General features: G+C 33.5%; 1 long non-coding RNA gene across 5 annotated transcripts; it reads left to right on the forward strand.

Moving 5' to 3' along the window:
- Positions 1 to 22,638: 22,638 nt before the first annotated feature.
- LOC131639827 (uncharacterized) lies at positions 22,639 to 26,594 on the forward strand. Of its 5 annotated transcripts, none has more exons than XR_009295070.1 (8): positions 22,639 to 22,969; positions 23,610 to 23,960; positions 24,051 to 24,256; positions 24,370 to 24,400; positions 25,124 to 25,305; positions 25,592 to 25,658; positions 26,025 to 26,108; positions 26,350 to 26,594. It is a non-coding gene; the product is annotated as an uncharacterized LOC131639827 (long non-coding RNA). The 5 variants fall into 5 exon arrangements; XR_009295068.1 differs by having other exon boundaries at positions 25,605 to 25,658; XR_009295069.1 differs by having other exon boundaries at positions 24,181 to 24,256; positions 25,605 to 25,658.
- Positions 26,595 to 27,169: the final 575 nt, after the last annotated feature.

Below are 27,169 nucleotides of genomic sequence, written 5' to 3' on the forward strand. Positions count from 1 at the left end.
ACCTCCTGGATGAAAGGTTGAAAGCCATGGAAGGTCGTGACTCCATTGACCTAGATGCTGCTAGTTTGTGCCTAGTGCCTGGTATTAAGATTCCTGCTAAGTTCAAAGTCCCCAACTTCGAGAAGTACAAGTGTACCACGTGTCCAATAGCTCATGTTAAGGCATTTTGCAACAAAATGGCTCCCTATGCTGAGAATGACAAGCTGTTAATGCATTTCTTTCAAGATAGCCTCAGTGGCACATCTCTTGAGTGGTATAATCAACTCGAAAGAACCAATGTTCGAACTTGGAAAGAACTAGCAGAAGCCTTTGTCAAGCGTTACAAGCACAATAGCAACATGGCTCCGACCAGAATGCAACTCCAAGCTTTGACTCAGAAAACTGACGAATCGTTCAGAGAATATGCCCAAAGGTGGAGAGAATTAGCTGCTAGAGTTCAACCTCCACTCTTAGAGAAAGAGCTCACGGATATGTTCAAGGATGTGATGGAAAGTCCGTACTACCAATGTTTGGCTGCATGTAAAGCCTCTGATTTTGCAGAATTGGTTCTCGTCGGAGAACGAATGGAGCATGGTATTAGGAATGGTAATGTCCAAGTTTTTGGTACTCCTTCTGAATTCCATAAGCAAATGAATGAAGAGACCAATGCAGTTTCTGATTATGAAGAGGAATCTCCTGATTATTCTCCTGATCATATCTCTTGTCATGAAGCAGTGGCAGTAACTCTTGTTCAGGATGACCCACAAATCTGTGTTGCAACTCTCAATCAGCCTCCCACTCAGTTTGTTCAACAGAAGCTTATCCCAAAGGATCAATCAGGTCAGTATGTGCCACGAAGGCGGAATTATCAACACAATCGTCACCTACAAGGTAGACAGAGGCATAGAAGGCCAAAAAGAGTGTACGATCCCATTCCTATGACTCGTGATAAGCTGCTTTCTCACTTGATCAATCTTTCCTTGGTAGAACCAAAGCAACCCAAGCAACCAAAGCCTGTTCATTTCCCGTATCATGTGGGACTTGACCCTAATGTTAGTTGTGGCTACCATGCTGGGGCGCCTGGCCATTCGATTGAAGATTGCCAACCATTCAAAGATAAGGTTCAAGACCTGATTGATTCCAAGGCTATCACTTTCATACCCGAGGGCCAAGATTGAAGTTCTCTGTTGACTTAGTGGGTCTTCTGAAGCAATAAGGCCATACGGAGTCAAGTCTCCTCAACTATGGCAATCATCATTTCATTTCCGTATTCTCATTTCAGTACTTCCTATTTTGTGAATGGCTATTTCCTTGTTTGAACCGGTTGGTATGATAATAATAAAAGCACCCCAAATTCTCGAGCAACTTTGTCATAATCTTTTCAAAAAAAGGGAAATCAAGAATGTTTTGTAGAAGCATCTCTCATTCTCGAGGTTCTTATGCTCAGTTGTATCCGTGGAGATTGGTGTTTTAGTTGGTGTTTGAGCTCTCTTTGCAACAAGTAGTCTCTCTAAATTTGGTAACCACGCAAGGTTCCTCCATGTTTGATGGCAAATATTTCTTCAACGAATATGCTTGGGGCTCCCGCACGAGGGATAAGCAAGACGTACTCTTATCTTGAGCATTGCCTCACTCGCATTGCTCAAATCCCTAAAGTAAAAAAAGAGTAAAAAGAAAATAATAATTACAACTCTTGGGCGACTTCGTTGAAGTTTCCTTTTGAAGTAATCTGAAGTTTTTGGAAGGAACTGCAGAAAGTATTCAAGATCAATAAGTCCATACGGAGTCAAGTCTCCTCAATAATGGTCATTCATTTGGTTCTCTACTGCATTTTCATTTGTAATCTTTCTTTGTTTGTTTAAGAATTGCTAGCATGTAAAATTTTGTTAATTTTTGAATGAAAATCATAATACATTGTTATGTTTGTCTTGAAGTAATCCATTCGTTTTCACTCAAAAAAAAAAGTTTTTGGCATTACGATACCAACTTTACTTATATCTTGCTTAGGCAACGAGCGGAGGGAGAATGATGAAAGAAAAAAATGCAAAATCCCTAATTGTGTGTTTTTGAATAAAACCCTACTGATGATGTACAGGCATTGTTTCAAATCCCCAAACACCGGAGATATAAGGGAGATAGACCCTCGTCAACCCCTTTGAGCCTTGAAGTAGGAGTTTCTTTTCTGATCAGAAAAAACCCTTATTTTTAACCCTGGGGCAGGGTAGTGTTCATTTAACTTGATCGAGTGTTCAAAACTCACCAAATGATATACATTCAAGGATACAACAATGGTTATCCTTCCAAAGGTTGAGGAAAATCAAAAATCGTGATGGTTATCCTTCATCTATCAAGATGACAAAAGATGACGATACCACAATGGTAGTCCTTCATCAACCATGGAATGAGGCAGTCGAAATCACTTCCAATGAATCAAAGACAATGTGAGGTCACACGACTTGTTCAAAAAAAAGGCAAGCAAAAAAAAATGAATGAAAAGAAAAATGATGAAAGAAAGATATAGCCATAAAAAGAAAAATGATGGTGAAAATAAAGCAAGAACAAAGTCGTGTGATAATGAATCAGAAGAATAAAAGGTGAGCGACTGCCATGTCCAAAAAACCTCATTGATTCCTCAACCATTTCAAAATTCCTTACGAGGGATGAACACTCATGATTGAGTTAACTGAACTTAGGAGCGGAGAACATCATGAAGGGGGTGGGCACCAAATAATTTTGAGCCTAAAAATCCTTTGTTTCTGAAAACCATGAACCAGGCCAAGTTACAACCCTTAAAAGTCCTAATTGAAGTAGGGTTTATTTCGAAAACACACTCCGAAGAGATAGTGTTTAGCTGACTCCCAATGAAGCGTAACACATATTTATGTTGGTATCGTATGCTCTCTTTATCTTTCATTCACAAGAGGTTGCAACCTTATTTCATAAAAAGTTTGTGTAAACTTCAAGACTAACATAGGCTTTGCATTAGGATTGTCATTCTTATAATTAACATTCTTTTGCATAAAAACATTTGCTTAAACATCAAAGAAGTTTCCATGATGAGAATCCATGAAGAGCTTGGTCATGTCAAAGTAAAAGAGACTTGAGAACTCCGTAGAGAAAAAAAGAAGTCATTTCAGAAATTGATATCAAGGGGCATGTTGTCTGAAGACTCCAGTGAGCATAATGAGTTTATACCTTCTTTGATTGGTTACCCTGGGGGGAGAAGTCTGAATACTCTATTGAGCATGAGCAGTGGATACTCTCTTTGATTGATTACCCTGAAGGTTTTGAAAACTCTATTGAGTGTGGTAAAGTTACTTCCACGATTTGTGGGATCTTAAGGGAAGTAAAACTCAAGGATTCCGATAAGATGTACATAATCAGAAGTAGTCACGACGAGGAATCTCTCTCGTGAGTTCAGCCCATCTGGGGCAAGCAAATCAAGGTTTGACATCTCAAATTCGACCAATCAGGGTTAATCAAGTCGAGGAATCTCTCTCTTGATTTCAATCAATCTGAGGTAGTGACGTCGAGGAATCTCTCAAGCTCACTCAATCTGGGACAGTTACGTCGAGATTCAAAAAAATCTCTTCGAGGATCCGTGGATCATGGGAAAGAATATCTCATATAATTGAATATGCTGGGGCAGAATTACCTCAAGTAAGCATGGTGTAAGGATCCTTTCGAGGCAAACATCTTCGTAGGTCAAGAAGCCTGGGGCATAATCTTTCGGTTTGTATTGAAGAACTGTCATTCACGTGTAAAGTGCAGTTGACCATCACATAATGGAGAAGTATCATAATGCTCTTCCCCAACAAGTTACTCTCTCCCCAAGCATAGGAGTTTGTTTCTCCCTGAAAATCTCCCCCCGAGTATAGGAGTTTATTTCTCCTGAGAGTTTGTTCCATTCCCCGAGCATAGGAGTTTATTTCTCCTAGGAGTTGTTCCGCTTCTCCAAACCGTGGTTCCTTATCTGGATTTCTAATCCCCACCATGGTGGAAAGAGGGAATCGCCCCAAGTTGAAAAATTCTCCAAGCAATGGCACAAGGTGAGAAGTCAGAAGTTACGCTTTGCTTCACAAGTCAATAACCAGAAGGGGTATCTTGAAAGATTGGCATCCCCACAGAGTTTTCAACTCTAAGGGAGTTCTCCCTGGTGTTTATCTCGCCCGAGGTCAAAGATGATATTCGATTGAAAAGATAATGGAATATTCCCTGAAGGGACCCCAACGATTTTGCTCTCTATCACACCAACGCCTTTATTTGGCGCTTTGCATATAGTTTCATTGCATTCACATCGCATTTACAAAAATGCGTAGCATTTCCATGAATATGGAGCATTACGCCATGGAAAAATCAAACATGCATCAATGCATAAGCCAAGTTTGTATTTGCTCCAAAAGCACAAGGTAATATATTCCCAGAAGAAGTCTCACAGTCTCTCTCTAGAGTGGATTAGATACGATGTCTTTTCCCGTCAAGATCTTTATCTGCGGTTATTTCCCGTTTGTCAAGTTCAATCGTTTGGATGATCCATACTTGGTGTGTGGCAATTCGAATGGTTGTCACTCTTGTAGAATTATACCCCGCCTTTCGGCCTGTGGGATCCATGTAGCTCTTATGCTTCGCGAGCATCAATGTTTCCTCGCAAACCCAGAGTTTAATAACATCCCCAATAGAGTCTAGCCACTGCTGGCCTTCTTTGGTCAAGCCCAATGATTATTGGCATACCTTTCAAGTCCCGTGGTTATGGGCATCCTTCGGTCAGGTCTAATTTTGATTAGTCCTCCCCATTCAAGTCCGGTGGTTATCGGCATACCCCTTCAGATCTAGTTGAGTTTTCCAACCCTCGTGTTGTGAATCCTATGTTTTCCGACCATCGAGTCGTCAGCTTTTCAACCCTCGAGTTGAGAATCCTTTGCTTTCCGACCCTCGAGTCGTCAGCTTTTCAACCCTCGAGATGAGAATCCTTTGCTTTCCGACCCTCGAGTCGTCAGCTTTTCAACCCTCGAGTTGAGAATCCTTTGCTTTCTGACCCTCGAGTCGTCAGTTTTTCAACCCTCAAGTTGTGAATCCTTTGCTTTCCGACCCTCGAGTCGTCAGCTTTTCAACCCTCGTGTTGTGAATCCTTTGGGTTTCCGACCTCGAGTCGTGAGTCTTTCAATCTTTGGGTTGTGAGTTCTGAGTTTCCGACTTCGAGTCGTGAGTGTCCTAACCCTCGAGTTGTGGACGTTTGCCATATACTCCCAAAAAAGTGTCATGGCAAATCAATCTCTCGCACTTGCCTGTTGCAAATAGGCATTACAATGCTTCTTCTTTCCTTCGAGGAAATCCTACGGGAATATCATACAGTTACTTGCTGAAGCTTGTTAAGTGGAGGCATCCAAAAAAGAAATAATACATTCATCTGTTACTCAGAACGCAAATTTTCTGGTACTTTAATATTTAATCTTCTTATACCTCGAATGTTCGAAAGGCTAACGCTAATCTCACCTTCAGGTTTAAGACGATTAAATAGGGGCAGCTGTTGCACCCCAAAATTTGCCCACATATTTATTTCTAACTGGCTTAAGCTTCTCATTTCACATGCATCATCTTTCCATTAAGTCATACAACATATCATGCATCATTAATCAATAAGCTGGGCTTGGGATCAAGGATTTGGAGCAAGTTAGGGTTTACGTCGTCATCAGAGGCTTTATTGAGTTGGTCCTCATCGTCTTTTTACAACTAAGTTCAAGTTTGGTTTTACTATCATTTGAGACATTAGGCCACTCAATTACATGGATTGAAAAACATTGGTTTTGGTTCTTACGCAAGAGAAAGATGTGAATTCATTGGGTTTCATTTCATCAATTCAAGTTGGTTCATCTTTAAGTCAATTACTGTGGCTATTTGCAAGGGTTGGATGAGAAATCTGGTGTTTGTTTCAAGTCTAAGGATTGGCGGTCACGCTTTGACTAAGGTCCATCATAGGATAAATGTTGATTATGTTCGTTGGTGCTATGGATTCAAGCTACAAATTTGAAAATCGTTGGAGTTTTAATTGGTACACATTAAAAGGAGAAGGGATTCAAATGTTATCCGAGACACCAAAGATATCCATTAGGACTCAAGATCATTACAATTCCAACTCATACAAATATCCATAAAATTCCATCAATATTCATTCAAATTACATTTTACAAGTTCGTACAAAACTACAAAAAGTACACAAACCATTTTCTTCACCCAAAGAAAACCACATCAATATCCATACCAATTCAAAACAAAAGGAGAGAGTTAGCAAATAAAATTACATCTGCCAATTCACATCTCTTTCAAAAGTCAAGATCTTGGGACTTTATGGAAGCTTAAAGCCTAAAGAAGAAAACCAAAATAGATGACAACACAGGGCTGCGCAGAATCCAGACACACTCAGTTACCAAATTCGTCATCCAAGAATAAACCAAAAATGCTGCATCAGTTCAGAAAAAGAAAACGGTTGAGCACCATGTTCATAAACTTCAATCCAATCCCAGTTCAGCTCATTATGACAATGTGAGTACGTCGATTCAGCGGAAGGCAGCAGCTATTTGCTGAGATAAAGGCATTATGGGAAGCGCCTCGTTATGAGTGTTATGTCGAATTTCGCGGTGCATTTATATTCCCGAATCTGGGCAAATAAGCATAGTGTTAGAGTGCATGAAGCAGGGTCATTGGAAGATATTTTGTGAAGGCATAAAATGATACCTGAACCGACTTCATGGTCCATGTTTTAGAAACTCCTACACAGTTCAAGCCACCTGTAGGGAATCAGATATTCAGTGCTATTCAGCATAAAAACCAAAGCATCAGATGCACCACAATTGTTCAAAACCGGCCCCATGTGACTTCGCGTCAAAACCCAAACTGGTCCTCAAATATCCTGCACATAAAATCATTGATTCAAGTTCAGAAAAACAGTCTACATCACATTCAATTCCAGTTCGCATTCAATCCATTATCACCAAGAACCAACTGCCAGACCTGTACAAAAATAAACAACACAAGCACTGAGTATCTAGAATTCAAAACCAACTCAGCTTCACATAAACAGCCCTATAATTTCCGTCTCATTCAGAACAGAAACCAATCTTTTACCTTAACCTTCTAACAGAAAACCAACCTAACTAACATAACCAATCTATAACTAACTTCCAGACTCATCAAAAACAGAATTATCTAAACCATTCCTTACAGAACCTATTTCCCAAACTAACTTCCCTGCAATCTCATAACAGAATCTAACTGCAACTAACTTTCTAACAACCTAGGCAACTTCTTAACTGCTATAACAGAAACAGTTACAAACTAACCATAACTAACTTAGTTTTAACCCTAACTAACTCCTTCTAACAGTCCCTAACAGAATTTTCTTTTAACCACATAACCGATTTCAAACCACCAACTAACAAAACAGAATTGCTAACTAACCTGCCAACTCATCTAACAGAATCTATAACAGAAAAAGCAGAAGAAGAGAATTAGAGGGAACCTGAATAGAATCTCCTTCAACCTCTATATAACAGAGCTCCCTCTCCATTCAGCATTTTTTCTGGACTCTCATTCTTCCCTCAATCTCCATTCTTCACTCATCATCATTCAGCTCCTTCACCATCACACGTTCACTCCCACGATTCTTCACACTCTCTTCATCTTCACCATTTTTCACTCTTCAAACTTCATCTTCCACCTCCTTCAAATCTCTCATTCTCTCTGATCCAATTCACCAGTAGCTCATAACAGAAAAGTAACAAACTTCATCTTCGACTTTCCATTGACCACTCTCTCCAATCTTCTTCAATTTCTCTTTCTCGATCTCCATCACCACCTGCTTCAATACCTCTTCACACTCTTCAATCACAACGAAAACCAGAAACGCTTTTCATCTTCATCGCAACAACATCACGTTCTCACCTACAAATAACAACAACAACAACGTATAGCAAACGTCAAATCGCAGAAAGAAGAAGAAGATGAAATCAGAAAAACAACAAGGAGAGAGAGAATCAATTGAAACTTACTGATTCTTCGAAGGCTTTTGGATTTCATTACATACTCCTCCAAATTTGAAGAACGTCGAATTTTCTTCGAATTCTGAATGGTTCAATTTGAATCGAGAGATGGAGCCGAGAGAGGTTTGAACGGGGAAGGGATGAGATAATCGCCGCCGCGGTGTTTCGATCGGAGAAGATTGAGACGAAGATCCTGCTGCCGTCGATTGAGAGAGGGAGAGAGTTTCTTCGTCAAGAATCTGAAAGGTCACAATCCGGTAACAACCCTAAGCCCTCTTTTATGATTTCTAATTATTTTTTAATTGATCTTAGGCTTTAATTGTTTTTTATTGGAGACTAATTGTAAGTCAGTAAGGTAAATAACGAAGATTGAATCATAAATCTTGGAATTGATAATAAAAATCTGAAATAAAATTCAATATGGATCAAACCATTGGGCCATTCCGCGACTTGCTTGTCTACACCCCCATAGGAGCCCATACTCTTTTTTTGCTGATCAGAAAAATAACAAAAACAATGCTGTTGGGCTATTTCCCATTGGGCCCTGCGCCTTACTACTGAGTCACACCTTGATTCAGATTACACTCTCTGCCTACATGTTTTCCTCATTAGAATTTAGGTTTTCTTAACATAGTTTTCTCTTATTTTTAGTGATAAAAAACATGGTAATCACCATTAAAACTTGTTAGATTTTTAGGCCACTTTTAGAATTAATTTTAGTCTTAGAATTTTCTCTTAGAAAACTCATTAAAATTAGTAAATTTTAGCTTTTTCTTTACTTAATTTTTCTATTTTTTAGGAGATAAAAAATGCCATAAAATCATAATAAAATTTGTTAGGTTCTAGGAGTTAATCGTGATACTATTTTGTTAGATTTTAGAAATGAATCGTATAGTTTATTTTGGTAGCATTTTGATGATAAAAAATGACATGAAAACACTAGTTTAGGCTTATTAAAATTTAGTTTTTTTAGTACAATTTAGGCTTGAATTAGAAATCCCTTAACACTAAAAAACTCATAAAAATAGTAGTTTTTTTTTAGGTTAACTTTGTACTAATGCTTGAATTGTTTTTGTATCATTTCCATGTTATTTTTTGTATAATTGTTGTGTGATTTTGTTACTTGTTTTTGGCCATATTTCGGCCTACTTTGTGAATACCATTTTAATGCTCCCTTTAGAATTAGAAGTAGGAATTAGAATAACTTAGATTAGAGAATAGGTTAGTTCCCCTTTGTTCATTCTTTTTCTTTTTTAACATTAAAACATTAATAAATAAAGATACGAATCACATTAAGAAAGTGATAGAGAAATGAGTGGGATTCATTCCCTAATCTGTTTCTCAATCGCTTAGTGGCATAGAAATGAGTGGGATCCATTCCCTAATCTGTTTCTCGGTCACTATTTAATGGGAGAGAAATGAGTGGGATTCATTCCCTAATCTGTTTCTCAAACATTAATTAATGGGAGAGAAGTGAGTGGGATTCATTCCCTAATCTGCTTCTCGATCATTACATAATGGGATAGAAGTGAGTGGGATTCATTCCCTAATCTGCTTCTCGATCATTATACATTTTATGTGATTCTAATCGCAAATAAATTCCCCCTTAAAAAAAACACTCAACCAAAAACATTTAAAACACTTAATAAAGGCTCGAATTAAAACAAAGTGACGAAGTGGTGCGAAACCTTGTATTGGGTTTTGTTCATCATGTAGTTACGTAAAAAACACAAACCCAAGTTCACTCTTTTGCCTTGTTAGGCGCTTAAGAACATGTTAAGTCCTTTCCAAAACTAGGCGTATAAGTCTCCAAAGGTCGAGCATCGTGGATTGTGACCTTAACCGCTGTTCAACTAAAAAACACAAAACAAATGGAAACTATGGAGCCGAACTACGGTCGCTCTGATTCCTTGTAAGGGATACGTAGGCATTGGGTCGCGGGGCCTAAGCGAGCACACTTGTAAATAATTCCTTCTTTTCCCCGTATTTCTTTTGCATTCATTCGCATTTAGGTTTTAGACATAGATACACCCTTTAGATAGAAGCAAACATAGGTGGATACCATCGAGTACGATGGGCGTGAGGGGTGCTAGCACCTTCCCCTTGCGTAACCGACTCCCGTACCCTATTCTCTGGTCGAAAGACCTTTTTCTTGTTCCGAGTTAGGTTCCTGGTATTCCTTTCCCTTATGGGATAAATATATTGGTGGCGACTCTGATTCCATTTTTCGCGGTAGCGACACTGCCCTCACAACATTATCTTCTGCCATCACAACATTATCTTCTGCACTCACAACATTATCTTCATCCAGACCAGCAAATTCCTCATTAATTTTTGACATTAACTCTTCTGCTTCAATAGGAATATCAGAAAATTCTGGCTGAGCTACTGTGTGTTGAATATATATGTCAACCTTTAAGTGCACCCTATAAAGATCAGCTATATCTAAGGCTCCTTTATCATCAACTAATTCAAGCATGCCTTCAGTAGGATCTCTGTACCCAATTCTCTCAAACTCTCTATAACCTAATTCCTTAAGAACACCAACAAATTCAAAATAACCCCACGTATCTGCATCTATTCTCAACTTTGCAACTTCTCCTCCTTCATACAAACCATTGTTAATATCAACGAATCCACCACTATGGTGAATGGTTAAATTCAGAAACTCGTCCATTACACCTGAAGCAAAGCAAACCCTAAATAAAATTCGTGCTTTAATAACCCTAAATCAGAACAAACAAACCCTAAATTAACAATCCCTGATTTACGAACCCTAAAAGCGGACCCTAAACACGAACCCTAAAAGAGAACCCTAAAAACGAAACCTAGATACGAAACATAAATACGAACCCTAAATGACATACCTGTTGTGATTCAGTGGTGTCAAACCTCGCTATTCCTTCAGATTGCAATGCACAGTCGAGAAGGGTACTCAGAGTTTCTTCGAGCTTTTCGTCTTCTATGGACAAGAGAAATGAAGTATTCTGGAAAATGGTACTTAGTGGAAATGAGAAAATAACCCTATAATACTGTATTTGACACATCAGCACTCTTAAAATGCCACGTTTATGATAAAATAATGAGACAACTAACGGAACCAAACGGAAGGATAAACGTGGCACCATTTTAAAAGATAAGGGAGTTATGTGAACTTTTTAAAAATTGTGGGACCAAAATGGACCCCGAGTGAAAGTTAAGGGACGAAAAAGGGTATTTTGCCTTTCTTATATGATAGATATCAAATATTTCTAACACAACAACAACAAATACAAAAAAAAAAGACAAAAAAAACAAGAATAATAACAAGAATAACAACAACATAATCGATAGAATCATTAAATATTAAATCTCAATAACAACAACAAAATAAAATTAACACGTTAAATATTAAATTTCAACAACATCAACAATAAAAACAAAACCAAGAGAAAAACAAAAACAAAAACAAAATCAATAAATTGTTAAACATTAAATTTAAAAAATATTAACATTAAACATTTTATTAAACACAACAACAAAAACTATCATTGTTAACTTGAATTCACGTTTTTGTTGTACAACTGAAGAGCTTAATTTATTAAATGAGTTGTCACTAAAGTGAAGGGGGAGTGATTCAATACCTCCTCCCACATCTAGAGTCGTATAAGTCAATTGATATTTTCCTTGTCATATTTGAATTAAGTGCAATAAAAATTGAGACTCAATAGGAGATAATAGAATATCAACTTTTGGTGGCATATTTGGAGATACTTTAGAAGCATTCTTTGGAGATTCTCAGCTAAGACTAGAGTTTTCATATTGTAATTGCTAAAAGTACAATGAGAGACAACCCATAATTGTATAGATTTGTCATAGGGTTTTGGGGGTGTAGGTGGTGTTAGAGCAAACTCACACATGATGGTGAGAAATTCAATATCTCTCAATGTTAGGTCAATGGAATGTCCCTCCTAATCATGTGGTTAAAGTATTGAATAAGTCTATTGAACCATGTTTCTTTGACTTAGGGGTGGTTATTCTGTCCCTTGAAATAGCGTGGAAATCATTACTTTCCCTGTTCTACTAGAGAATGTGGAATCCCCTTTGGTTGTGCTTCCATTTTGTTAGTGTCTAAGGACACATTAAATCCCACAGTTCGTAACTAGTTTGTGAGTGGTTTAACCCAAGCCAACAAAGGGCGATTTATACGAACAATAAGCGAGTGCTACAACTAATGCGCGTATGTTTCGACCAATGGGCAGCTAGAAATCCCACTTTGGGGCGTGTTTTATTCATGTATCCTAAGTGAGCTTTGTGTTGCCTTTTCGGGCTCATTTCCTTCTAAACTTGGTAAATTGATCTTTGTTTATGGCCTAATACAATTATATCATGTCACATCTTCCTTCAAGTTGAATTGCATGAAATCATAGTTGTTATTAAATATACTGTTCTGGACTAGGCCGGCGCCTGGCCCAATTAGACTAAGGCCCAAATATTTCTCAACTCATGGGACATTCCTCCTCGGCACATGTTTATATGCACGTCAGTCGGACTAAATGCCCGTCAGTCTTGTGAGAGCACGCAGACTTCAGCCATTCGACTCCACTGACCGTCAGTCGGGCAGGATAGAACCCGAGCAACGCCACTTGTTCGATCCCGGGCAGGCGCTCCCTGTGAGCACCTCCGTCCACCCCTTCAGCCGAGGACCCTCCTCCTCGTAGGGTTCATTCACTCCCAATCCTCCGGATTAGGCGGAGTCCACGCGCTCCCTAAAAGATTGCGTCTCCCCCTTAAACTTCGGAGTGGTTGACCTAGGATGGAGACCACATGGTGGTCTCCACTACACACATAAGATCCTAGCAGTCTCTGAATTAGGTCTAGGTATCTAGTCCAATGGTGCGGGGGCTATAAATACCCTCTTTCACTTGAGGGTCAGGTAACATAATTCATTCTTCTTACCTTGTACTTGCACTCTGATTGCTCACTTTTCTCACTTTGACATCGGAGTACCTTGCAGGTACACTCCCCTAATTCACTGAGGATTCCATCCATTGCAGGCCACGAAGAGAGAAATGTATATGCAGATAAATTAGTCAATGAATTTTTTTTATTGTTTATGACAGTTGGCATGAGATTCACTTTTTATTTATGCTTTTAAAGTTTTTTTGAGGGATACTTAAACATATGCCTAACTATCATTTTTGTTAACTTTTTAATGTGTTAGGTTTTGTGTCATCTATTCTTTTTGTTTTTCTTTCTTATTCAATAATTTATCTCAATTAAAAAATTATTAATATTTTTTATTATATTCTTAAATATTTATTATTATCTTTTTTTTTAATTCTTAAAATTAGCTTTTTCTTTATGGAAGAATAATTTTATAAAATATTTTATAATTTTTTCTAATTGATGATTACTTTTATAAATACATGTGAAAATATTAAAACAATTTATAATAAAAAATAAAAATATTATTTAAAATAAAATTTAATATTGATGTAGGTAAACATGTTATACCAAATGTTAACGTTTTAATGGTGTGTATGATTATAAAAGGAAAGTGAAAAGACATGAGCAAATAGTTATAAATAGAAAAAAGTAATTGATTATATGTGCATGCTATAAGAGCTGGATAAATCTCTCATGTGAGCAGACTTACGGTAGACAGCACCGTAGTTTATCATATTGCTTTTCATGATAGTGACTAAAAGTAGAATAAAAAATGATATAACGAAACAGTGAAGTTTTGTCTGGTCTTTCTTGCCACTTTTGTAAAGAAGATGAAAAGTATGGGGCAAGTCTTCTCTGTCTTTAATATCACTGTCGACATGTTTCTCTTAAATTAGCTCGTAATTAATAACACTGACACAATAGCTGGACCAAATTTTATTTCAATATTAAATTGTTTACTCTGTTTTTTTTTAGTAATATTAAGTATTCACTTTATGCAAGAAAGATAAATTATAAATTATTTTAGAAACTTTCTTTTTGTAAAATATAAAAAATAAAATAAAATATTTAATATTATAAAAAATTATATATATTTGTTTAACCAAGAAATATTATATCATAACACAAATTCATACATCTACACTAAATACACTGCTCACAAATATGTGAACAATATTTTTTTATTATTTTAATTTTTGATATATATATATATATATATATATATATATATATATATATATATATATATATATATCGTATTTGCAAGCTTCTCAAATCAAAATTATAAATAACTTGGTTTTAATGAAGACAACTTGGACACCAACTTTCATAAAGGATGAGCAAAAAGAATATCAAAGCTTTGACAAATTCATACCAATTTCAAGTCTTGAAGAATTGTGAAGATTTAATAAGAATCAAGCTAAAGTGTCAAAGGTATAAATAATTCTCACTTTGATATAAAAATATTCACAATATACTTTACATGCATAGCATAAAATGCCATAAGTTTCATTCCAAAATAAACCTTTGTTGAAACCTTATTCAAAAACAAAATTGTGTGGAAAACCTTCAGGAACCGGTTCCTCCCTGCTGGGAACCGGGTTCCAGCAATCAGGCAAAAACACGCCTCTGGAATTTTGTACTAGGAACCGGGTTCTACCCCTCTGGGAACCGGTTCCCATGTGTTAAATTTTAAATTTTCTTTTGTAACGTTAAGTAGGAACCGGATTCTCCCAGGCAGGAACCGATTCCTATTGGACCAGTGTGTTTTCTTTTGCCATGTTTGAACCTAAACGAAATTATATTTCATACACTTAAACATTGCATTGTTTCATGAAAATATGATCCGCTGTCGCGCGCGGATCAAAAACGAGTTGTTTTGAATAAAACCGTAGAAAGCGACAAGTGACTCGCGTATCGTATCAATATGATTCTCGTTGATTATTAAGCAAAGGTAAATCGATTTATGGGGTTGTTTGGTTTCTGATTAACAAAAAGTGCTTAAAATAAGTGATTATCAAAATAAGTTGAAACGATTAATCTACTGTTTTGGCTTCCTAACTTATCATCGATCCAAATAATTTCCAACTCACAAGCGGGTTCTATTTCCTTTTCGATTATAACAACAATTATACAAGCACAATTGATATTATGTGATGTATGTTCCTAATTCCAGAATTAAGCAAACGAATTATATATAGTAATCGTGAATTAAGCAAACACGACAAACATACGCGGATTAAGCAAACGCGATTAAAGTAAAGGAACATGCAATCATCGAAATTAATCAATCTAACCTTGGACAATATCGAATTAAGCAAACAACATATCAAAGATTAGAATTGAAAGGAAATGGATTAATTGGAAAATATAATAACCTCAAAGTATCGGCGGAAACCGTTTACAGCAGATTAACCTCTAGGAATTAGTTCTTCATGATCAAACGTATCAAGCTCTGCAAAATAAAATTGTGAATAGTGAAACGTGAATTGGTCAATGGTGAGAAGTGTTTCGTGGCTGCTAGACCTATTAGGAATCAGCAAAAAAATGTTTATGACCCAACTGGGTCGAATTACAGAACCCGACCCACTTCTAGCGACCCGAAACACTAAAATAGAAAGTGTTGCAGCTTTAAACGCAAAACTGAGAATTTTAGGCTCCGAATATGACTTCGACTCCAACATGAGAGTTGTAGCTGTCTCTCTTAGCTTTCCAGCGATTATTAGAACGCCTCAATCGGACTCCTCGAACTCTAGTTATGATTATTTCCGTGCAGACTGCTAGAGCTGAAAAATAAAGTGCGAAAATTCAATAAAGCTAAAAATAAAATAAATTATAAAAACATATTAAAACATAAAAATAATTAAAATAAATGGAAGAAATGCTTGAGCACAAACATGGAAGAACGTGCATCAAAATGCACTGATCAAAATACAACCTTTCCAAAGGGTGTTTTACACACTATATATTCTGCATCTTTCATATTCTAAAACACCTTCTTCATTAACAATTCCATACTCATAAATTTCATTATTTTCAAGTGTTTACAAACCAGAATTTTCTGTGAAACTTTCTACATTCATTTTCATTGAAAATTTATTCTAAGTTTCATACATACATTGTGAACACTTATATACTCATTGAAGAAGAAGATCAATCTAAGATTGATATTGCTCTCCATCTTTCATCATAAACTCTTGTATCATTCAAAAATATTATTTCTCCTTACTATCCAAGATTGTTGGAAGTAAGTGTTGTGTTTTGAAGATGATTGTTCTTCATTCACATTAGTGTTGTTTGATCTTAAAGGTGTTAAGAACCTTTGATCACCCTATAGGTTAGATAGTAAACATAGGCTTGTACAATAATTCTAACTATCTCTTTCGTGTTGGAAAGGGGACTGGAGTACTCTCGGATTATGAGGGGAACTAGTATATATCCTTGCGTTCTTTACTTTTCCGCATTTTATTGCTTTCATCACTATTACCAAGAAAAGAAAAGAACCATTCAAAAACCTTCATACATTCAACCAAAAATTGTTAGAAGTATTCTAATAACCGATTGAATTTTTAAAAACCTAATTCACCCCCTCTTAGGCGTATCTTTTATATATATATATATATATATATAAAAATTATTTTGGTTATTATATCTTGGTTAATATAATTTAGAGTTTTTGTTAATATATATTTTGACCTAAAAAGTAGTTTTAAGTTATAAAGTAAAGATGATTAATTGAGGGTTATAAATTGATTAATATAGTTTATAGTTTGGTTATCGAGTGCTCTCATTTCAAATATTAAATCTTACGAAATAAATCAATTTTGATTAATAGTATGTATAAAGTTGGTTAATGAATTCTGAAACATAAAAAAATTAAATAGTAAAGTAAATTTGGATAAAGAAGTGTCAAAGTTAATCAATATATTTATAATTTAATGTTAGAATATAGTTAGTTATATGTATTTTATTGGTTGAAGTGTCAAAGTTAATCAATACATTTATAATTTAATGTTAGAATATGGTTAGTTATATGTATTTTATTGGTTAATAAAATAGTAAAAATGGTTAATGAATTATAAATAACATTGCTGATATTAATGTTTCATTAAGAGCTTAATATATGGTGTAACTTTTCCTTAAAATGATATTGGGTTTTGTTTTAGATTTTTTCTTATAATGTTACATATTTTAAGTTTTAAAGAATTTACAATTTAAAAAAATCAAATAAAAAATTATATTAGATTATTTTTCATAAAATATAATTTAAGGTAATTCATCATTTTATTATAATTTTTTAAATGTTAAAATTTTATAAAAAATCATTTTTATTTAAAGACCATTTGATAATATCTTTATAAAAATTTATGTGATTTTATTTATGTTTTAATATTCAATTATATATATATATATATATATATATATATATATATATATATATATATATATTATTGAATGTTAGAATTAGTTTTTTTTTAATTTAAAAATATAAATTTCAAAAACTTTACAGTTTTAAATTTATTTTAAAATAATAATAAAATAATAATTTTTTTAGGGTAAAACAAACAAACTCATCTTCTCTCTAAGTACAAATCCCTATTAAATTTTCTCTTTGATCAATTTTTATAAGATCCATTTCACTTTAAAAAATGTACTAATTAATTCAAGATGACAACTTCTCTATTCAAAAAGCGGGTATACCTATTAAATTTGAGAGATTATTAAAATAATTATTTCATTGCCAACATACTTCTCCTTTATGTTACATATTTTCCTTCAACCGACAATAACTATTCTTGAACAAAAAATTATTAATTAATTCTCTTAAGATAAATTCGCAAGACTATACAGATTGTCAAATAAAATTAATTCCCTTTAATTATAGTAATATATTTAGGAACAAAACTAGAACTATATAATAAAAATTAGACGAGTAATTTGTTTGCTACTCTTTCCTTGGAAATTTTTTTAATAACCAAGTTTTAAAAAATAAATACATAACTAACCCATATTTTAAGAAAATTACCTCAATAACCATGTTTGAGGTGTTTTACACGTAGGCGCCATTCCATATGACGCCTCCTTTTTTTTTCAAATTTTTTCAGTTACCTGCAGATTTACTTGCGAATTTAACCAAATATTAAAATTTTCTGCAGGTAAAATTCGCAGGTAACACTAAATCCGCAGGTAACTGAATTTTTTTTTTTTAAAAAGAGACGCCATATGCAATGACGCCTACGTGTGAAACACCCCCAAACATGATTATTGGGGTAATTTTCTTGAAATATGGGTTAGTTATGTATATTTGTTTTAAAAGTTGGTTATTAAAAAAAAATCTCTTTTCGAAAATAATTAATAAATAGTGTGAAATATTCAATTTTTCTGTTGATTTACCTGCTGATTTGAGGCAAAAATCCGCAGAAAATATAATTTATGTGGATTTTCCTTTCGTTTTTGATCCCTAGCTAAAATTTGCGATAATAATTTTGGCAGGAAGTTCCATAGAAAAATCCGCAGAAAAAATCTGCAAGTAAATCAGTAGCTTACTAGTTTCAAAATTTTATATATATATATATATATATATATATATATATATATATATATATATATATATATATATATATATATATATATATATAGGGAGCATATCAAGTGAGAGTAATTTTAATTGAGAGGATGAGAGGAATAAATACCAACCTTTAGATTCATCCAGAGAGAGAAATTAATAATCAAATTAATGTATTAACATTCTCTCTCTTGATGAATCTAAAGGTTGATATTTATTCCTTTCATCTCTCGTTTAAAAATGCTCTCACTTGATATGCTATATATATATATATATATATATATATATATATATATATATATATATATATATATATATATATATATATATATATATATATATATATATATATATATATATATAGCATATCAAGCGAGAGCATTTTAAAATGAGAGATGAGAAGAATAAATATCAACCATTGGATTCATCAAGAGAGAGAAGTTTAATGCATTAATGTGGCTATTACCTTCTTTCTCTTAATGAATCCAATGATTGATATTTATTCCTCTCATCTCTTATTATAAGCTCTCACTTGATATGCTCCATATATATATATATATATATATATATATATATATATATATATATATATATATATATATATATATATATATATATATATATATATATATATATATATATATATGACTAATGATGAGTGGACAATAGACCAGTGGTGGAGCCAAGAAATTTTAAGGAGCTTGCGCAAATAATTTACACCCTATTTTTACTAATTTTATACCCTGTTTCTATTAATTTTACCCTTGATTTTGTCTAAAAAATGTATCATTTATTTTGTCCAAAAATTTCACACTCTATTTTTATTTATTTTGCCCTTAATTTTATTTAAAAAATTACTAATTTTATCCCTGATGTTGTCTAAAAATCAACTATTAGGTGGAGAGTATAGAACGAAAGTAGAAGTTGAGCCCGAACGCGTGTCTCAACTTGCTGGGCTGTAGCTCCGCCATGCCATAGACTATTGATCTTAAACAAGATATGTGTGCATGCCAAAAGAGTGCCTCTTTGGCCCTTAATGGTGTAATTGTAAACATAGCTTTGACCTGTTTGGATGGGGCACTGTGTCACATATGCTGGTCCATCAGCCCATCCTAATCGAAGTTGTCGAATACCATGCCTGTGTCCACGTCAAAGCTTTTAAAATTCTAATGTGACATTTAAACATTCCTCCCAGATTATTATATCTATCTCTCATATTTAAGTTATGCAAAGTGAAAGAGTGAGTTTTGCAGTTGAGAAATTCGAAGACTTGGGAAAACTTCAACAAGCACAGAGAATAACTCATTTCTAATTCTGTGCTGATTTAGTGCTAAAATCAATAAGCATTTCACATTATAATCTGTGCTTAAATGATTTTCCATATGAGATGGTTTTTTAAGATAAATACCTCTATTGCTCGTTTTCCTCGACGCTGAGCTTGGGTACTATAAAACTGTAAAAATGGTCAAAACAGTAAACCCCTACATCAAATTTTGAAGTAAAAAACTACCAAGATATTTCAAACCACATATCCAAACATGCTGGTATAACATCCCAACCATTAATAGATTAACAACTTAAGTTATTGTCTTAGTGGTTGGTTGCTTGCTTGAAATGCTTTATAAGCAGGGGTTCGTTACCCATCAACTGAGTTTTAGTTAAAATTTATTTTTTAAAATTCTCATACTTTTTATTTTATTAAAAAAAATAAGATAATTTTTAATAGAAATTTATCACAATTTAAGGTATTGTCCTTGTGGTAGATTATTTGGTCCAATATAAGATAGATATTATACTACAAAACATATACACCACTTACCTCTTTGTCCCTTTTCTTCTTGTTTTCCTCTGATTTCCTCAAATATTCTGATAAACAATTGCATATTACAAATTTACAACATTTCTTTGAGTTATCAATTAGACAAAATAAGTACAAAGAGTGTTACGAGAGATAGATACATTAGTTAAAAAGTTAGAGACTAACGGGGCCTATGTAACATAACATCTCTGGAAAAGATGTGTTTATGTGAGTGTGTGTCCGAAATCAACATCGACACTTATTTCGATATTGATGTGTCAGTGTTGGTGTTGTGTTTTTGGTGTCCGTGTTTTATAGGTAACTGCAGAGTTAAAGATACTGATTAGAATTGAAGTTATAACAAAAAAATTAAGTTCTAACAAACCTGTAAATGGACTGCAATGAATCTAAAGGTGACAAAATACAAAATCACAAACAGGCCAAAACATGCACTGCCTAATAATGTAGGAAGAGGATTCCGCTTGAGTCTGACAATAATTTCAGGCCCACTGTCACCTGATATTAGAGGTGTCAATTTAAGGGGCCAATTAATTTGGGCCCCAGCCCCATTATTAAGAGGGCCTAAAAAAGTTTAACAATAGTAAGCCCTCAAATACATAGGGCCTAAAGTTAGAAGCCCATAAAATTCAAAAGGAGCCATAAGGCCCAAATAAAATTAAAAAAACATAATTATAAAAAATAAAATTAAAAAATCGAAAAAATAAAAAATAATTTTGTTTTTTAGTTTTAAAAACTAAAAAATAAAAAATTTGTAAAACTTGTTTCCAGTTTCAGTTTTTTTTGAAAGTCTAAAAAATGAAAACATGCTGAAAACACTCTATTTTCATTAACGTCATTTTGGTAATTTTTTATTTCTAATTTTAATTGATTAATAATTAAGGTGGCACTATTTTTTCTATAATACAGTAATAATTTCTACATGTAATGTTTTACACTAAATTATAACTAATAAATTATTTTCATACACTCAAGTTTTCATTTTCTTTCTAAAGAGCCAAATATATATATATATATATATATATATATATATATATATATATATATATATATATATATATATATATATATATATATATATATATATATATATATATATATATATATATATATATATATATATATATATAAATTGAATTCAAAATTTACAACTTATTATTTATTAAGCACCACACACAAGAAAACTTCCAAATCGAGTGTTAATAGTAAAAGATTTAAATAGAGAATCTCAAATATTTAAGTAACTTCTTTACTAACTTATTTTATCTAATTGATAAATTTGTAGCTTTGATTAATATTAGAGATGTTTTACTATAAAGTTTAAAATATTAGATTTTAGGTTTTTAAAAATGTTCAAAGGTAAAATTTAGAATACGGAAACAATTTTTTCAAACAAGTTTTTAATATTTTTATCCTTTAACAATTTTCAAAAGTAAAACTATCAAACAAATTTTATTTTATTATTTTAAAACAGTTTTTGAAAATTAATTTATGAAACTATTTTTAAAAATAGAAAATTAATTGTTCATACCTAATTTTGTTTTGGAGAAAATTTAATTAATTGGCTTTGACAATATAATTTGCAAGATGCAATATGGTATCAAATTTCACACACACAAACAATTGAATTTATGTATTATTTGGATTTAATTTGTATATGTAAACAACAATTCTTTCTAAAGATAGATTCAATTAAATTATTTTCTATGACTATTAGTTATTTCTATAAATGTGATTTAAGAATCAAATGATTATGCTTTAAAATAAAAATACTTTTTGTTCAACAAATGGAATAATTACATTTCTTTGCTGAAGAGTACAATGGAGTCTTGGAACAAATAGAATCTTAGTGTAAGTTTTTGGAATAAAATAGGGGCCTCTCAATGGGGCCAAAAAAATAAGCATTATGTAAAGGGCTTAACACACTACTAGAAATTTGGCCTACGGCCACGCTAAAATTTTCCACAGCTCAGAAACTGTGGCCACATATATGATTTGGCCATGGTTATCAAAGCGTAGACGTATGTTATAGAATATTGAATCCGGAGTGTAAAACTGTGGCCTGTACTTCAATTGCCACGGTTATATAACGGTAGATATTTTAAACCGCAACTAAAAAACCGAGGCCTATAATTTTCAGTTCAAACTGTGGCCAAAACCCCAAAAAAAAAAACCTCCAAAAGTTCCCTCCTTTTTTTTAGTTTCCCTCTATCTTTTAATATTTTCTTTTCTATTTTTTTTAATTAAAAAAAAGAAAAAAATGAAAGAACAAAAACACCACATGAACAAAAACACGCACACAGGTTAAAACGACTAAGTTTTTTTCTCCTCTTTCTCTCTAAACCTTTTCTTCTTCCTTTCTTCCTCCGTTTCTCCTCGTCTAAATATAAAAAAAAAGCGAAAACATACCTACGTTTCTCCTCTCGCAAAATCAAAATCAAAATTGAAGCTTGTACTTCTCCGTTTCAGCTCTCGCAAAATCAATTTCTCGCAACTCGCAAAAATCGAAGCTCGTACTTCTCCGTTTCTACTCTCGCAAAATCAATTTCTCACAACTCTCGCAAAATCAAAGCTCGTACTTCTCTGTTTCTACTCTCGCAAAATCAATTTCTCACAACTCTCGCAAAATCAAAGCTCGTACAGGTTTGCATTCTTAAACCCTAAATCAATTTCTCTTCTCCGCTTCTTCGTTTCTCCTCGTCTTTGCATTGTTAACCCTAAATCAGTTTCTCTATTTTGCTTTGCATTGTTATCTTTTGGTAGGGTTTCATCGTATCCCGTATTTGTGTTTATTAGGGTTAGGTTTTATTGTGGTGATTTGAATCTGGTAACCTGATAGATTTTGTTAGGGATAAATTGTTTGATCCATGTTAAAAAGGTCTAATTTGGCTCTGTTGGAAGAGGGTAATGTGTATAATTTTTTTTTTAATTTTTGCTTCTCTTTTGTTGATTTTAGTTTGAGTTTAAGTTTTCATTGCTTTTTAGCATTGAGGCAACTGTTTTCACTGGTAGGGTTTGTGAGTAGTAAATAGTTTCATTGGTTACAAAGTGTTATTATTTTTGCTTGTTCGACATTTCCACTAGATGAATGATGTTCTATCAAGTGGTCTGCTTGCTGCTTCATTATTGATCTTTTTTTTGTTAATAAACACTTTGATTAGCATATACACTCTGAATTGAATGTTAACAGAAATTGTTATATTATATACTGATCTTGTCTAGCATATCCATCCTATAAGTTGAATGTTCCTATTTATTGAATCGTTGGAAATCCATATGGCAGATTGTTGAAGTTTTATAGTTCATTGGTAAGAAAGAAGGTCTGCAACTTCCTCCTACTTTTGCTGCTCGCATAGCAGAGAAATCTAACCGGAATTTAAGGAGGGCCATATTGTCATTTGAGACTTGCCGTGTCCAACAATAAGCTCCACTAGCTTTCAATTTAACATGGGATTCATAATCTCATATATTATTCTTTTATCAAAGCTTTAAGGAAAACTATTGATAGCCCTTATGCATATTGTCTTACTTGTAGGTATCCTTTAACTGACAAGCAAACAATTTCACCAATGGACTGGGAAGAATATATTTCTGAAATTGCATCTGACATAATGAAGGAACAAAGTCCAAAAAGGTGTACTTTTGATTCAGTTTGTAGTTTTCTCATCTTTCATGATTATCTAAAATGTTTCACTGAATCTTGTTAGTTTATGAATTGTATTAGGATATAGGATAAGGGGAGTTTGCCTGCATACCTACCTGATAGTGTTGTCAACTAATCTCTTGTTTTGATTACATACCATGCACATTTTTTCTCCCATATAATATGCTCTTTATGTTTATGCTGTTTCAAGTTCGGGGAAAGCTGTATGAGTTGCTGATCTATTGCTTTCCTCCAGAGAAGTGTATCGTGGTGAATGGCATGGAACTGTGAGTTTATTTACTTCATACATCAATTGTGATATTTATCATCTTTCATATTATGCTGCAAATAATATATTAACATATATACTTATAGCATGTGTCTACTTTTTGATTTGTAGGAAGTTGCTGTAACTCGACTTCTAAAGTAAGGTAAAAATGCATAATCTGGTTAGCATGTTGTTAGCACACATTTTGTGAATCGATTAACTATTATGTCAGTCGAATGGTTATGTATATAAATTTGAAAAATTATGCATAGAAGTGTTAGTTAATTAGTTGCAAAGTGAGTTAATAATTCTGTTAATTAATTGGGATTTGGTTAGCATACATGTTGTGTATCTCAGTGTAAAATTCATTCAACTGATTTTATTCTATATCTTATTTTTTCACTTCCTAAGGGTTTTACTCAGTAGATTTCTAGCAATGTACATAAAGTTGTCGCTACAATTGCAATAAGTGAAAATACTGCATTAATTTTTCATTATAGAATGAGCTCATCATTCTCTTGGCATGAGATTCATGGCTTTACATTTGTTGAGTTTGTACTTGAAACTTAGTACCTCTCTCGATTAAATGATTTAGCAACAATGTGTCATCTTGATGAGGGTACTGTGAATTTTGATAGTGAAAGGGGTAAGAGAGTGTGTGGGTTGCAGTTGCCGTTGAGGGAGCAGGGGAATCAATATATCAATGAAAGGAGGTTGTGATGTCGTTATTGGATATACAATATGGAAGAAGAGCCTTGCAAACTTTCAGAGATGAAATAGAAATATGCAAATTGAAAATCTTGTGGAATATGTTTGGCGAATAATTGAATAAAGTAATTTTTTTGTATTTTGCGATTTTGTTTCTGACGACCTTTTTTGTTTGCAGTTATGATATCAAATATATGGAAGAATTAAGATTTATGCGTCTGGAATTGTGATCTGATTATACAGCAGCTGCAAGCTAAGGCTATCAATTCAGATAGGGCTGGTCTGGTGCAGCGAAAAAAGCCTACCCTTTTGCGGCTGAAATGCAATTCAGACACATCTCTTGCATGTCCTCAAAATCAGGTAGGCATTGATATATGTATTCGAGATGAGAATGTGAGCTTTTGTTATCGATCTATTTGATTGTGAAAGAAGCCAAGTAATTCATTATTTAATATATATTTTCCGAATTCATTATCAACTATGACTATTATCTATCAAAAAAATTGAAATTTTTTTAACTTATGATCACATAGATTCTTCTCAAGTTTGTGAACATTATTGTTTAACATTTAGATAAAATGAACTTTACGTATATCACTCTTTATCCAACTATAACTTACTAACATTTTTTTTATATAACATTGAGAAAATCGTTATAGGTTTGGAAAAGTTGAAACAGAGACACCAGTTCATTTGCCGCAACAAACAACTAGGTATCTAAATTGATAAATTTTAATATAGATCACTTGTTCATTCCCGCTTTCTGTTAGATTTCATATCTTATAATACATGCCCTCTAATGCAAAAGCACGTGTGGAGAATGCACTGTTCCATTTTATTATATACTGAAATTTTTTTTTTTATCTACAAGAATGGATGCAACAGGGACTAAACCACATGGTCATATGAATTCTTTTATATTCTAATGCATGCATATTCAATTTTGATATTAGTAGTTAGTGTTTCAAATTCCACCACTCAAGGTAATTAATTAACAATAGACTATAGAGTATAAGTTTATTCTTTCATATTTCTTAAATAAATATTTTATAACATGGTTTTGCTGTTGTGTTATTTAGATGTGCCAAAATATAAAGGTTTAGCTAAGCTATACTTAGAAGAATCAAGTGAAGGGTTTTCTATGTCAATGGTAAAAGATGAAGGTATAAAGATGGAATACCATATGTTTGAGAAGAATACATATTGGAATAGCATATAATGTAGCATCATAGTCAACTTTTCTTTATAAAAAAATAAAACATCCAGAGCAAACATGAACTTTGATAAACTTAGAACAGTAACTGAACTTGCTAATGTTGTTTACTACTCGCATCACAATAACCGAATGATCTTGTTTTTGTATTTGACTAAGCAAGCTTACTTTGTTTTGAAAACATTTTTCAGATGGGAGCCCGACCGGATATTCAGAACGAAGTTCTTTGTTGTTTTGCCCTTCCAGCTAGCTAGCATGGAGATTTGTTATATTTTAAGTTGTTGTGAAATATATATTTACAGTTTAGCTAATCATGAACCAACCACTCATAGGATGTCATAAAAAGATGTTTGAATTCTGTCATGAACCTACTTGTCTTTGTTCAACATTACCAAAACTCATTCAAAACAATTGTCAACAATAGATATTTGTATCATTTGATGCAGCTGGTAATAATTATGTGTTTTTGATTATTAATGCATGTGCATTTATATATATATATATATATATATATATGTAATGATACAGAAATAAACCGTGGCAAGATAAATGGTTTAGAAAGCATAACATATAACAACGGTTTTAGATAGGCGGTCATAACCAAACCGTGGCTATATCTTGAACCAATATTGTGTCGTAAACGTTAATTGAAACCGTGGCTTTACCGTATAGCCACAGTTTTGCAGTCATGACAAATACAAACCGCGGCCTTAATAGAGCTACCTAAACCGTGGCCCAAAAAAGCCACGGTTGTCAAAAAGGCGTGGTCTATACCAAAAAACCGTGGACTTTACTTTAGGCCACGGCCGCATACTCCACAGTTGGATTTTCGTGGCCAAACCGTGGCCTCAGCGTTACGCCACGGTTATTTTGCATATAGCCTCGGTTTCCTGGGCGTGGCAGGAGACCTTTTTTTTTGTAGTGACATTTTAGGGCCTAAAATTAATTTTCAATAATAGGGGCTTAATATAATAGGGCTTTGATGGGGCTAAAAAAGTCGGGCTTTCAAAT

This window comes from Vicia villosa, unplaced genomic scaffold (genome assembly GCF_029867415.1).
Source record: "Vicia villosa cultivar HV-30 ecotype Madison, WI unplaced genomic scaffold, Vvil1.0 ctg.002800F_1_1, whole genome shotgun sequence".
Lineage (NCBI taxonomy): Eukaryota > Viridiplantae > Streptophyta > Magnoliopsida > Fabales > Fabaceae > Vicia > Vicia villosa.